A 12,509-nucleotide genomic window follows, 5' to 3' on the forward strand; every position below is an offset into this window, starting at 1 on the left:
TAGGCGCGCGGGCTTCAGTAGTTGCAGCGTGTGGGCTCAGTAGTTGTAGCGCACGGGCTTAGTTGCCCCGTGGCATGTGGGATCTCACCGGACCAGAGCTCGAATCCATGTCCCCTGCATTGGCAGGCGGATTCTTAACCACTACACCACCAGGGAAGCACCAATAGCTTAAAGTTTTACAAAGAATTTAATAAGAAAATTTCAAAGAGAATTTTTGATGAGAAAATAATTCTATTGATAAATATTTTCTAGAAAAGCAAACAGGGAAGAATGAGAATAAAATGTTTACAAATAAAATAAGGAACTGGGGCTTCCCTGGTGGCACAGTGGTTGAGAGTCCACCTGCCGATTAAGGGGACAAGGGTTCGTGCCCCGGTCCAGGAAGATCCCACATGCCACGGAGAGGCTGGGCCCGTGAGCCATGGCTGCTGAGCCTGCGCGTCCGGAGCCTGTGCTCCGTGGCGGGAGAGGCCACAGCAGTGGGAGGCCCGCGTACCACAAAAAAAAAATAAAATAAAATAAAAATAAGGAACTTCTTTCATATATCAGAATATTTAATAAAAATATATAGAAAAAGAGGATATTAGCACAGTAATTGACAAATTAATGTAATAAAATGGATAGTCATTAAATATTTTCTGATGAGGAGGAAAACTTACTATATGTTAAAGAAAGCATTCCAAACCAACCAGATACCATTTAGAAACATTTCTAATACTATCTGGCAGGCAGTATTAGAAAATTGGCCCAGCTTACAGACGTTATGCCAAATCCTCACCTTACCCTGGTGACAAAAATAAGAGTAAGAAGGGACTTTCTGGATTGTCTAATATTTAACTATAACATTAAATCTCTTTTCCCCAGTAGCCAATAAAATGAACAACAGAAACAAGAAAAAAATTGAAAATATCTAAAACTCTTCAAGGGCAACCCAACAAAGACAAGGGTCATTGAATGTAATAAATTTCAAAAACTTTTGAAAGGAAAGAAACAGATTCTGGATCAGAGAAGGATAAGTATGACTTGGTTTCCAACCCCCCCCCCCCAATCCCCAGAATTCATGCTGTCAATAAAATGCTGAGAATTTTCAGTAATCCTCCAATTATGAAGAAAAGCAAAATGAATTATGTATAATGACCATATAAATTATAAGTAGATGACTTTTCCTTGAAAATATAAAAGGAAGATTGAAAAAAATTAAACATTAATAGTAGATAATTGGGGGTGTTAAGAATACATATAATTATGTTTTTTGTACATTTTTAGTTTCCAAAGAACAATATCCAATAACATCCAAGAATAATATATTCCAAAAAATAATAAATATTTAAGTGTGGAAAGAATACAAACATGTATTCCACAGAAGAATAGAGGCAAATAATCAATAAACAAATGTTCTAATAAATGTTCAACTTTGCAGCAAAGCAAAATGGTGATGTATAACTCAAATCTATCAAAGAAGGAAATTTTAGTTTTTTAAATTTTATTGTATATATTTTTTTATACAGCAGATTCTTATTAGTTACCTGTTTTATACATATTAGTGTATATATGTCAATCCCAATCTACCAGTTCATCCCACCACCACCACCCCCACCCCACCACCCCCGCTTTCTCCCCTTGGTGTCCATATGTTTGTTTTCTATATCTGTGTCTCTACTTCTGCTCTGCAAACCGGTCGTCTGTACCATTTTTCTAGATTCCACGTGTATGCGTTAATATACGATATTTGTTTTTCTCTTTTTGGCTTATTTCACTCTGTATGACAGACTCTAGATCCATCCACGTCTCTACAAATGACCCAATTAAAGAAGCAAATATTTTTAGTTAAAGTTATAATAGTGCTCAAAGCTAGCAAAATGAGGTTAGATTACATTTTCACATTCTGTTGGGATGCATATTGTTACCTCTCTATAGAAAGCTATTTTGCAGTATTTATGTCCCTGCCCTTTGATCCAGTAATTCCACCTCTAAGATTCTATCCTAAAATTTTCACCATATTACACATAATAGCAAATATTTAGTAATTATACAAATATCTGTTAGTGAAGTTGCACATTTGTTTTATGGAACCATTAAAAATTATTTTCACTACAATGAGGTACCACCTCACAACAATCAGAATGGCCATCATTAAAAAGTCTACAAATAACAAATGTTGGAGAGTGTGTGGAGAAAAGGGAACCCTCTTTACTGTTAGTGGGAATGTAAACTGATACAGCCACTATGGAAAACAGTACGGAAGTTCCTCAAAAAACTAAAAATAGAGTTGCCATATGATCCAGCAATCCCACTCCTGGGCGTATATCCAGGCAAAACTATAATTTGAAAAGATACGTGCACCCCTATGTTCATAGCAGCACTAGCTATGAACACAATAGCCAAGACATGGAAACAACCTAAATGTCCATCGACAGATGTATGGATAAAGAAGATGTGATAGATATATATACAGTGGAATATTACTCAGCAATAAAAAAGACTGAAATAATGTCATTTACAGCAACATGGATGGACCTAGAGATTATCATACTAAGCAAAGTAAGTCAGAAAGAGAAAGACAAATACTGTATGATACCACTTATATGTGAATTCTAAAATACAACACAAATGAACATACCTACGAAACAGAAACAGACACATAGACATAGAGAACAGACCCGTGGGTGCCAAGGTGGGTGGGGAGAAAAGGATTGGGAGTTTGGGATTAGCAGACGCAAATTAGTATACACATGATGGATAAACAACAAGGTCCTACTGTATAGCACAGGGAACTATATTCAATATCTTGTGATAAACCATAACGGAAAAGAATATGAAAAAGAATGTATATATACATATATATATGTATACATATGTATATATACATATATATGTATAACTGAGTCACTTTGCTATACAGAATTTATACAGAAGTTAACACATTGTAAATCAACTATAATTCAATAAAATTGTTTAAAAAAAGAAAGTATCATCAAGGAAGACTTACCTTAAAAAAAAAAAAATGAGGGCTTCCCTGGTGGCGTAGTGGTTGAGAATCTGCCTCAACTCCCCACCTTGCCTCAAAGAACAGTGACTGGCAAGGGTATGATGAAGAGGCATTCCCTTCCACTGTTGATGGAGTACACATTAGTCCAATCCTTAAGAACATTTGGAAATGTAAATCAAGATTTAAAGTGTTTTTTTTCATGTAGTTAGACCCAGAAATCCCACTTTGGAGAATCTAGCCTAAATAGTCATTAAAGGGGAGATGGAAATCTCCGTGTAAAAAGATGTATCATTGGGGCAGCATTTGATTCAAAATATTAGAAACATCCTAAATGTTCAAAGCTTATGATGCTAACAGCAAGTTTTTAATAATGTAGGAAAATATTTGCTAAAATTTTAAAGAGAAAAAAAGGTACAACTATTCAAAAAATTAACCTATGCATTAGAAACAATTAGAAGCAAATATATCCAGATAGTAAAACTTTTAAAAAAGACACAAGAAAAAATACACTGGAACTTTTCTGAACCACAGCATTGGTATTAATATTCCAAAGTGAATAAAGGTGAGATTTGAAACTGTGGCAACACAGACCATTTTGGAATTCCCTGCCAAGACTTCATTTCTCGTTTTATCTTTCCATTTAATGTTGACTTATGTCAAAATTGTTCAAGGGCTAGGATTCAAAAGACTTGAGATAATGCAGAGAAACCACAACCTGTTGCCAACTTACGTAAGAAATGTTGGCCTCCTTAATTTACTTGTATACTTTGCCAGTCAGAATCGGATTTGATGAGGTTTTTATTGGCTAGCTCCAGCCTTTCTTTATCATAGGGGCCACACTCCTTGGTGTGTTCTTCTACCAAATAAGTTATTACACAATTCACAGGTTGTTGACGTTGGGAGGATTCATGGTGTTTCCCCAAATTATTTCCTGCATTGTGCCAGATCCTGAAGGTGTAAAAAGTATTCTTTCTTTAAAAGCTGGTTAAGGAGACAAGGTTATCGTTAGAGAAATATTAGGGAACAGTATGTGCCACAGGCATTCAGAGAGGGGGACAACCAATGTAGGCTGGAATAAAATAATTAAAGTAGCATTTATTGAGCACATACTAAATACTAGTCACTAAGGGTCTTATATACATTATCTTTTTAAATTTTCACAACAGCTCTCCACGATAATCATTATGACCCACACTTTATAAATAACTTGGGCTCAGAAAATATATAACTTTCCCAAATTCACGTAACTAATAAACAGGTCTATATGAGTCCCACCTTTTCCCCCCTACTACTCAAAGAAGGCTTCAAAGAGAAGTAAGAATTTGAGGGGGGAGATGAGTATTATATCAATAGGTAAAAGAACAGGTAATCTGTAAACAAATTATAATGTATCCAATACTTCCTCCTCATAACAAGTTGGCCAATTACTTACATCAGTTTAGTAGAGTATTTTTTCTGCTTATAAAGTAGAACGTCTAAGCATCAAAATAACCACAGGATCAAGCAAATATCTAGAGTCTCTCAGTTACTCTTTCCAAAAACATAATATAAACTGATTTTTATGCTTCATGATTTATAAAATAATAAGGAAGTGAGTTGATCAAAGTGAGGATGTTTCAAACAGATTCTTGAGAATACATCAGACTTCCAGTTTGCGTTGGGGTCATCATACACCATATTTTTAACACATCATCACATCCAATGTACTATTCAATTAGACTTTCCCAGGCTGATGGCTTTGGGAAATTTTATTTTTAAAAAAAAACAAAATGTTGAAGAGAAGGCAGTAGCCTTTCTCCAGAGGGAGTGACCAAGAGAAAAATTCTGTTTGCCCAGGGGTTGTTTATGCACAGAGCCTACACCTTGGTTTTCACACTGGGTAAAACTCACCAGACTCCTTTGGAACAAAGGAGAAGCAGACTCAAATAAGAAGCAGACTTAAATTAGAGGAATGAAAATCTGCCACCCACTGAATCATTTCACCTCACAAATATGGAAGAAGCCCACACTGCTGTTCATGAAGCTTCTTTCTAGATGGTTTCTATAGGTGTGGGAGCAGCAGCAGCTGCCCTGAGAGACCGGACATGGATCTTTGATGCCACCTTATTTGAGGATTCCACACGCTCTCCCTTGATGAGCCTTCAGGTTACAGAAGTCAAACCTCATCAGACCCTTAGGAATCCTGTAAGTCTGGAGTACCTTCCTGCAGGTGCCATCTGCTACTGGTCATCTTACTGTAGTGGGTGGAATTTCTCCCCCAATATGTGGGAGAATGACAGTTACTGAAAATACAGCTATTTGACGATCTTTCCAGAACGATGGGGGGGAAAGCATGGCATCAACTCTTTCAGCCCAAGACAGTGGAAATCAAATCACGATGGGAAAGTCACTAGTTTTTTGTGATTAGCTTTGAAGTTCTGAACAAGAGGAGAGAGGGAAAATGTTTTCAAGATGTTTCCTTGAGCTGTGCTATAACACAAAGAACACTATGCTTGAGACTGGAAGGTCTAGCTTCTATAACATACTTTGTGTCACTTAGCAGGTCACTTAATGTCTCTGGGCCTCAGGTTACTCAACTGACAAATATGGGTAATGCCTACCTCAATGAATGCTTGATGAAAACACCAAATAATTAAACACAAATACAACAACAGAACGTACTCTGTAAGCTAATAAGTGATATAAAAATGTTAAGGTACATGTAAATGAGAAATTTATCGTTACTTACCTGTTCCCACGCTTTTCAACTAAAGCTTTAATGGCTTTGTCTGTAATATGACATACACTAATGGAGAGTCCTTGAAGGCTGAAAGTCTACCAAAAAAAGAAATCTCTAAATAACATCTTTATTTTAAAAAAAGGATTTAATACCAAAAGCTCACAGTTTATTAGTTATTCAAATAACCACAAAATTATCTAAAGAGGAGTTTGTTTTGGTAAACAACGCACCTTAATTACATCAACTTTGCAGGGCTCAGTAAGTCAGGCACAGACATATGTATCTTTGTTTCTTGGATTTCTTTTCTGTTGCTTTGATTTTGTCTTTGTAGAAAACATATTTTTATTTCAAATTATTTTATGAAGGCTTTGATTGTGACCAAAGAATATGGTTGTGTAAGGGATATGGAATGCTCCTTAAGTGGCGTGGCCACTTCAAGTATAGTTTCCATCATCACCACCATGTTATTCGGCCAAGAATAGTTTCCTAGGAAGAAAAATTAAGGAAAACATACAGTGACATCATGATCATTATACAGATTCACTTTGCTTACCACCAGGCCAAGCTTCAGTCAGAAATTGACAAATAAATGAAATATAGTGAGGCTTACATAGCATTTGTTTTTAGATTTATCACCACACATAATGGGACATAAAAGTGACAGTGCTTTTATATGATATACTTCTTCCCACTGGATGCACAAAATCAGAGAAGCTGAAAGAGAATCTTACCTGACACTCACAAATTTACACCACCAGTATGTATTCTTTGTGAACACGAGGCTCAACTCTAAAAAGTTGGCACTTTACTAAAACATGGAGTTGATTTAATATAAAGTCTTTATCTTAAAACATCCTACAGGGAAGCTTTTTACATTGAGAAGAATGATCAGAGGACCCTTGATAAAGTTACATGTCATAGAAATGGTTATCCTACATTAAGGCTTGAAGCAAAGGAAGGAAACTGAAGGAATAGCCCTGGAGATGAAGACTTCCCCTCCCCATCAGGCATGCCATCTGCCATTTTGAAGCAGGCCGTGGAGAGCCAGCAGATTCACCATTTTCATTACACAGGTAGTTGGAGAAAATTATTGCTATCACTCAGTGGAGCCATTTCCTGGTTTTCATCTCTTATTTACATGTCGACACCCTCAACAACGAACTTCTGTTTTGCTTTCACCTTTTAGGAAACTGGTAAAGACACTGATATCCTTAAAATGATACTGTATTTTCCAAACAGTTCTTATGGACGCTGTGTGCAGAAAGTATATTTGTGATGCTTGACAGCACATCTGATTTTGCTGCTTTGGATGGAAAGCCATAATGACTCATTGCCTTCTGCATCTGATATATATTGACATCAAAGTTTCTGTTAAAATATCTGAAGGAGGCCTTGCTTCCTTCCAGAATAGTTATCATCAATTTCATCAGAAGTAGAGATTTGTTGATTAGAGAGGCAGGTGGAAAACTAAAACTACCTTGGCCACAATTCTACTCTAAGAGATTGTGATATCAGGACGGCTGTTCACAACTGTCTGGTTTTCTCTTTCCTTCCAGGAATGTGGCAGGATTCCAATTCCCCGTTCCACGGAGCTCGCTGCTCTATGAAATGTAATCAGTTGCTTTAGGATGCAGTGCATGCTTCACCACGTCCTCTTTCCCTTCTTCCATGACAGTTGCCAGTACTCCAGCCAGTGCCTGCTCTCCTAGCCCAGGCCCTGGACCAAGCATGACAAAGCTGTGGAGTAGAGTCTTCAACCCATCCAAGACGGGCATGAGCAAAACCTTTATTGTTTTAAGCTACTGAGATCTGAAGGTTGTTTGTTACCACAACATAATCTAGCTTTTCCTCACTGATACAAGGTCTACGCCGGCCTTCTATCACTAAAGGAAATGCTTCTGCAAGTAGAACCCTGCAGATAATCAAAAAAATTGCAGAACTCTTTTACAAGGTTCTTCAACTCAGGTGACCCTTAAAATTGAAATGTAGATCTGTAATCCTTGTCTTGCTGACATAAACACCACCAGTGATGCAAATCTGATGAAATATCTAACCTTGGCTACTTCATTAGGATAAATTTCTGCATGGGGGATGATGCGCCCTTATTACAAATTATCGTATTACCTCCAAGAGATAACCAATTTATACCCACTACAAGGAATGTGTACCAATTCTACTACAACACTGCTGATACTGTATAATTTTTTAAACTATTTTAGCTGGCATATTTTAGTTGTCCAGAGTTGTTTATTTCACATATTTATTCTTGCAGTAATAAGCTTTTAGAAGTTGGCTTTTATTTCATTTATTATCATTTATTTATTCAATATTTATTACATACCTATTATGTGTGAAGTACAAGGAAATGTCCCTGTCCTCTCAGAGCTTACAGTCTAGTGAAATGCACTGATATCCTCTTTTTCGTTTATCCTTCCAAGTTTGAATGTCTTCTTTATAAACATGAATTTTTAAAAGTATTGTATATATCAGCCCCTTTGGGGTTTTTTAATGGTATAGAAATTTCATATATGTATATTCTTGAAGCTATCAATCATCCATTTACAATTTTTTAATTTCTTCAAAAATGAAGACGTTATCCTCCTTCTATATATTGAATAAATGATTTAATCTTTGTCAATTTTTATTATAATTTGATTCAATGTTTATATTTTTATTCCATATAGATTGACTTTGAAACATGATAAAGCAGGGATTCACCTTAAATTACTGAAATGCTATCCTGTTTCTATAATACCCTATCTTAAACAACTCTTCCTTAACCTCTTTAAACATACATACAGAGTTTTGCATACATATAATTGTCTACGTTGGTACTCTCTCTAGTCTGTTGTATTAATTGGTATTCCTTATTGTAGCAAATACTATTTGGGGAATTGTAGGTTTATGGACTAACCCTGATAGTACACATTAAAAAAGAACACAGTCACTAGATGCAAAATGAGTAAGTTAGTAAGTATGTAATAAAAAATAATAATCATAAAAACTGAGTAAGTTGGAGTAGGGAGCTAAGAGTTGTGAAATATTTGTACTAAAAGTTAATCTTGAAAAATGTATTGCTAGGTCTGTCTTATAGTGAGATTTCCTATAATAGTGGAACACAATTTAGTAGATAGAAAAGAGGACAATTATGAATGTTGAAAAAGAAGGACAAAGAGCTAGAGACAGGAAGATAGTAACAGATGGGTTCATGCTGGGAATAAGAAAAATAGAGTGGTACAAATAAATATTCAAAAGCTTGCTGACTAGGACTTCCCTGGTGGTCCAGTAGTAAAGAATCCAACTCCCAATGCAAAGGGTTCAATCCCTGGTCAGGGAACTAAGATCTCACATGCTGTGGGGCAACTAAGCCCACGTGCCACAACTACTGATCTCGCGTGCCTCAACTAGAGAGCCTGTGTGCCACAAACTACAGAGCCCATGCGCTCTGGAACCCACGCAACTAGAGAAGAGAAAACCCATGCTCCACGGCTAGAGAGAAGCCCGTGCGCCACAATGAAGAGCCCATGCTGCAACTTGCACCGCAATGAAAGATCCCACATGCCGCAACGAAAACCCAACGCAGCCAAATAAATAAATAAATATTTAAGAAAAAGCAAAAGAAAGCTTGCTGACTGAAGTCATAAGTTGGATCAGCTGCAGCAGGGTCCACTGGACGATGCTTTATCAGAATGATACAGAAGTAAGACAAAAGATACTTAAAAGATTGTTTTTTTGGTAGAGGATATACAAAACTTGAACATTATCCTAAGGAGCTGACCTATTTTAAGACGTAAATGCAATCTAATTTTTAGTTATGGAGAACAGTATGGAGTTTCCTTAAAAAACTAAATATAGAACTACCATATGACCCAGCAATCCCACTACTGGGCATATACCCTGAGAAAACCATAATTCAAAAAGACACATGCACCCCAATTTCATTGCAGCACTATTTACAATAGCCATGGAAGCAACTTAAATGTCCATCGACAGATGGATGGATAAAGAAGATGTGGTACATATATATAATGGAATATTACTCAGCCATAAAAAGAAATGAAATTGGGTCATTTGTAATGATATGGATGGACCTAGGGTCTGTCATACAGAGTGAAGTAAGTCAGAAAGAGAAAAATATCGTATATTAATGCATATATGTGGAATCTAGAAAAATGATACAGATGAACATATTTGTAGGGCAGGAATAGAAATGCAGATGTAGAGAACGGACATGTGGACACAGGGAGGAAAGGGGAGGGTGGGATGAATTGGGAGATTACATGAATACACTACCATGTGTAAAATAGATAGCTAGTGGGAACCTGCTCTATAGCACAGGGAGCTCAGCTCGGTGCTCTGTGATGATCTAGATGAAGATCTAGATGTGGGGGGGGGGGGGAGCTCCAAGAGGGAAGGGATAGATGTATACACATAGCTCATTCACTTCATTGTACAGCAGAAACTACCACAACATTGTAAAGCAATTATACTCCAATAAAAAACAAACAAACAAAACAACTACAATGATTTCTCGAAGGCTATAGAATTGGTGTCAGTGGTACTTGTGTTAATCTGCTTTTTCCAAACATCTAAGGCCTTTAAAGCTTCCTGGGCACGTTGCTTTCCTACCTGTACCCACTGGCCAAATAATCCCAGCAGGCTAGTTTCAGATGGCGCTATCCCTGAAAATGACACCATTATCTTTGTTTTACGTGAGGGCTCAAGTTTACTCTTTAGGCATTTCTAGCTAAATGCCTTGTAATTCTGAGCTACAGCATAACCCATAAACTGAAATTGTCGATCATGAAGAAGATTCTCCAAAGAAAATATTAGACTAAGAAAGTAATTATGCTGGAGGAGAGGTGTAGAATATAGCGGATGACAAGCAGGCAGGGGAATAAAAGCAGTCTTATCCTGAAAATTAACTCTGATTTAAGTTTAACACCAGGCAAATACCCAAACTGACAAACAAAAGACTAAAACGGAATCTATTTTGAGGGGTCTTCTACAACATATCGTCCAAATCAATAGGGGCATGTATTTATTTATTTATTTTAAATTTATTTATTTGTTTTTGGCTGCGTTGGGTTTTCATTGCTGCACACGGCTCTTTCTCTAGTTGTGGCGGGCAGGGCTACTCTTTGTTGCAGTGCACGGGCTTCTCATTGTGGTGGCTTCTCTTGTTGCGGAGCACAGGCTCTAGGCGTGCAGGCTTCAGTAGTTGTGGCACGCGGGCTCAGTAGTTGTGGCTCACGGGCTCTAGAGCACAGGCTCAGTATTTGTGCACGGGCTTAGTTGCTCCATGGCATGTGGGATCTTCCCAGACCAGGGCTCGAACCCCTGTCCCCTGCATTGGCAGGTGGATTCTTAACCACCGCGCCACCAGGGAATTCCCGGGGCATTTATTTTTATTGACTGTTAAATCTTCCAAATCAATAAGGGTATTTATTTTTATTGAATGCTAAAACATCAACAATTCAGCTCTTCTAGAGCGGAGCCAACCTTTTTAACCATGGTTTCTTTTCCCATAGCTCCAAATACACTCTTGGCTATTTTTGCATTCTTTTCAGAAATCCTTTTTGGAGCTCTGTAATCTCCTCCTCCTGTATCCATGGCCTCAAAGGACTGTCCGAATTTTTATGACACCACCTGCTATACACACAACAAACTCAAACTTTTATAAGTTTTTTAAAATAAATAAGGGACTTCCCTGGTGGCGCCGTGGTTAAGACTCTGTGCTCCCAATTCAGGGGGCCCGGGTTCGATCCCTGCTCAGGGAACTAGATCCCACATGCATGCTGCAACTAAGAGTTCACATACCACAACTAAGGAGCTGGCGAGCCGCAACTAAGGAGTCCGTGAGCCACAACTAAGACCCAGGGCAACTAAATAAATTAAATAAATATTATTGGTGTCATGAAAATGATAAGTCATATCTGTAGGTACCACCTCCTTACTCTAACAGTCTCCTCCCAGATAAAAAGGTCATATCTGAATGTGAAATGGCACACGAGTATTGATGGAGTAATTCTTTGGTGACAGTCTCTGCTTTGGAGGCAGGGGTCACAGAGCACTAGGCCCTTGGTGAGTCTGGAAATGGAGATGTTGCAGAATTTTCCGTTTGTGTCTTCCTGAATGGTAATTCAAATATCCAATCACTTCCCGCCCCCTTCAGCTCAGTAAGGTTCTGCCAGGGCAGCAGGCAGGCTGTGCTTTGGTGGAAGGGAGTTCACTCCATGTGGAGTGGTTGGCAACACCTATGTCCAAAGGCACTGTTGGTGGAGGTGATGACCTCAGTGATGAGTGATTAAGGAGGGCCAATACCTGCCCAAGGTTGAGGTCATAAGCGGGGCAAGTATATTTCTGGCTCAAGCTTGGCTAGGGCTGGGGTGGGTGGGAGCAGTGATTAACTGCAAATGAGGACAAAAGGACTTTGGGGGATGATGAAAATGTTCTGAAACCAAAAATCATCAAACTGTTTACCACTTAGCATGTGTAAATTTTATATGAAATCAATACACCGATAAAAGTTTTTTTAGAACTATATACACAAAGGAAAACTTGCTAGGGTGAAAAAAAAATTTCCAAATCTACAGCTCTAATGGGCTCACCATGCCCCTGGCAAAAATTAATTTAATGTTGTTCAGTCTTCAACTTGTCTTGGCAACAGTTTTATTTTCGTGATAAAAACTGTATAAGAACTATGATCTTATCCATGCAGGAAAAGAAAGCCAAACAAAAAGATTAGTTGCAAAGGAAGAATAATCACACTGAACCCAAGCTTCTCCTGTGCAAAAGTAA

The 12,509-nt window shown here is 37.8% G+C and overlaps 1 long non-coding RNA gene across 3 annotated transcripts in view; it reads right to left on the reverse strand.

Moving 5' to 3' along the window:
- The window catches only part of LOC307188788, a 111,563-nt gene that overhangs the window by 17,343 nt on the left and 81,711 nt on the right, over window positions 1-12,509 (reverse strand). The window contains exons 4-5 of one of the 3 annotated variants that reach the window (XR_013829070.1): window positions 5,939-6,194; window positions 3,242-3,937 (exon numbers count right to left, since the gene is read on the reverse strand). The exons of 1 other annotated variant lie outside the window; for it this stretch is intronic. This is a non-coding gene — a long non-coding RNA (uncharacterized lncRNA). Of the gene's footprint in view, window positions 1-3,241; window positions 3,938-5,717; window positions 6,195-12,509 lie in introns of those variants that run through there. One more of the 3 variants, XR_013829071.1, reaches the window with a different exon arrangement.

The sequence above is a fragment of the Stenella coeruleoalba genome (assembly GCF_951394435.1).
Source record: "Stenella coeruleoalba genome assembly, chromosome: 7".
NCBI classification, from domain to species: domain Eukaryota; kingdom Metazoa; phylum Chordata; class Mammalia; order Artiodactyla; family Delphinidae; genus Stenella; species Stenella coeruleoalba.